At 80.1% G+C, this 2,500-nt stretch overlaps 1 non-coding gene across 1 annotated transcript in view; it reads right to left on the bottom strand.

Moving 5' to 3' along the window:
- Window positions 1–121, bottom strand: part of LOC141736982 (5.8S ribosomal RNA) — a 153-nt gene extending 32 nt beyond the window's left edge. The window contains exon 1 of the ribosomal RNA XR_012585097.1: window positions 1–121. This exon is cut by the window's left edge and continues 32 nt beyond it. This is a non-coding gene — a ribosomal RNA (5.8S ribosomal RNA).
- Between the last annotated feature and the right edge of the window lie 2,379 nt (window positions 122–2,500).

Genomic DNA, 2,500 nt, shown 5'->3' with positions numbered 1-2,500 from the left:
CCCGGGGCCGCAAGTGCGTTCGAAGTGTCGATGATCAATGTGTCCTGCAATTCACATTAATTCTCGCAGCTAGCTGCGTTCTTCATCGACGCACGAGCCGAGTGATCCACCGCTAAGAGTTGTCTCGTCTTTCGGCACCGCCCCGCGCGCGCGGGAGGGCCGGGAACGCTCGCCAGGAGCGGCCCCTCTCGGAGGACGGCCCCAACCGCCTGCCCCGCCGGCCGGCCCCCGCTTCCTCCCCTCACATCCCCGCGCGGGGCGGGAGGGGAAAGAACGGCGGAGCCGCGGCGCGACGGGGGCGAGACGGAGGGGCCTCGCCTCGACTGACCGTACGAGCACGCCCGAGGAGGGCCAAAAAGGGAGGAAACGCCCCGAGCGGCGACGAGGGCCTGGGAGCCCGCGCTCCCCACCGGCCGAAGGCGACGGCAAGCGCCTCGCTCGCTTCGGGGGCGGCCCAGGCGCCCGGGCTCGGTCCGGCCTCCGCACGGAGGCGGCGGCGCGCCCGGCCGCTCCGCCTGTCCGCCTCGAGCGGGCGGCGCGGGGGGCCCCGACGGCTACCCCGCGCGCGCGCCTCCGCGCGCGCCGCTCCGCCGCGCTACGGGCAGCCTAACTCCTCCCCGGGGTCCCGCCCCGACGGCACCTCGGCGGCTCCGCGCCGCCGCGGGCGGACGCGGACGCGCCCCGAGCCGGCGACGCGCGACGCCCGCGGCCCGCCGGACGGCGGCCCGCCGCGCGGCGGCCGCCCTGCCCCGGCACCGCCGCCGCCGCCGCTTCCCGTCTCCTTCCGCGGGCACGCGCCGAGCGGAAGGCGGACGGCCGCCTGAGGCGGGGGCGGCTCCCGCTCTCCCCGTTTCCACGCGGAGACCGGGAGTGGGACGCCCCCGCTTGCCCCGACCGCCTGCACGGCTCGGCCGGGAAGGCGAAGACGGGGAGGCGAAGCGGCTAGGCGGGGCCCGGGGCCGGGACGGCCCGGCGGCGGGGGGCTCCGTCCGGCAGACCGAGCGGCGACGCCGCCGCTCGGGCAACGGGGTGGCGCCCTCGCCGGCGCTTAGCGGCGGGAGAACGCCGAGCGCTCGCCGGGACGGGGGAGGGAGGAGCGGCGCCGCAGCGCGACGCAGCCGCTGCGACGGAGGCGCGGCGTCCCTTCCCGCCCCCACCCCGCGCACAGGGTGTGCGGGGGCAGGGCGTAGGGCCGCCCGGCGGCGGGTCCCCCCCTTGCGGGGACCCGCCGCGAGCCCCGGCGGGGAGCCCGCGCTCCTCGCCGGGGTCGCCCGTTCCGAGGCGGGCAGGTCGGACACGGCCGACCGCTCGCGCCGCGGTCTCTCCGCCGAGACCGGGCCGCGGAGAGGGGGGGGCAGGGGTGCCCCTCCCCGGCACGGGCCGCCCGCGGGACGCGGTCGCAGGCGACGGCCGTCCGGGAGAGGCTCTCTCACCGCGAGAGAGAACTCCCGGCCGCCGCCGCCGGCCGGCCGGCCCCCCGGGCGACGCCGAGCCGCCCGAGTCTTTAAACCCCCGCCCGGCCCCCGCGGCCCTTCGACCCCCGGAGACGCGCCGAGAGACGCGCCGAGGGAAGGGACCGCGAGAGCGCGGACGCTAGGTACCTGGCCCTGGGGCGAGGGAAACGAACTTTAGGCCCCGCGGGGGTGCCTCCCCCACTGCCACCTTCGGGGGAGCGTCCGCCCGCGGGGGCCGCGCCCGACGTCCGCCGCCACAACCACGTCCTCCGGCCCCGGGGCCCGGGGTTTCCCTCTGGCCCGGCGCTGCGCCCGGGAGGAGAGCCGTGGCTCGGGCCGCCCGCTGGGAAAGCGGGACGCCAGCCGGCTTGCCGAGCCTCGCCCGCCGAGGGCGAGCGCGGCGGCGGAGCCCCCTTCCCGGCTCCCCAGGCAGGAGAGGAACGCCCGGAGCCCTCCGCGGGCTTACCCGGCAGCCCTACCGAACGTCCGTGCGAGAAGGGAACTGTGACATTCACACCGACACAGCCCCGGGCACGGGGTGCGGGGAGGGTCGGGGGAGACGCCTCCCCCGACCCCGAAGGACAGCTCCCGTCTCTCTCGCCGCTCGCACACGCGGCGCCGTCGTCGTCGGCGCCGCCGCCGCGCGCTCCCCGCTTCTTCTCGGGCGAGAACGGGCCGGCGGGAGGAGGCCGGGGACGCGCCGCCGCGCCCCGCGCCCGACAGCTCCGCTTCCCCCGCGCGCTGCCCGCCCGCGCGCTGACCGCGGGCGAACCCACCGGGGCCCCGGCGCGCTCCACCCAGCCCCTCCTCCCCGGCGGCGGCAGCGGGCCGCGCCGGGCGAGGGCGGGGAGGGGGACGGGAGTCGGTCCGCCGGCGGCGGACGCCGCGCGGCGGCGGGCGCCAGCGGAGGCGAGAAGGGACGCAGCCGCGACGGGGAACGCGGCCGTCGCGCCCTCCGCTCCTCTGCCGGCCCGGAGACGCGCGCGCCCGCGCGCGCGCGTCGGAGAGAAGCGGCGGAGGTCGGCGGCGGCGGCGGCAGCGGCGGC

Source organism: Larus michahellis, unplaced genomic scaffold (assembly GCF_964199755.1).
Source record: "Larus michahellis unplaced genomic scaffold, bLarMic1.1 SCAFFOLD_78, whole genome shotgun sequence".
Lineage (NCBI taxonomy): Eukaryota > Metazoa > Chordata > Aves > Charadriiformes > Laridae > Larus > Larus michahellis.
The sequence above is the reverse complement of the archived record's forward strand: the minus strand, read 5'-3'. Positions and strand labels throughout refer to the sequence as shown.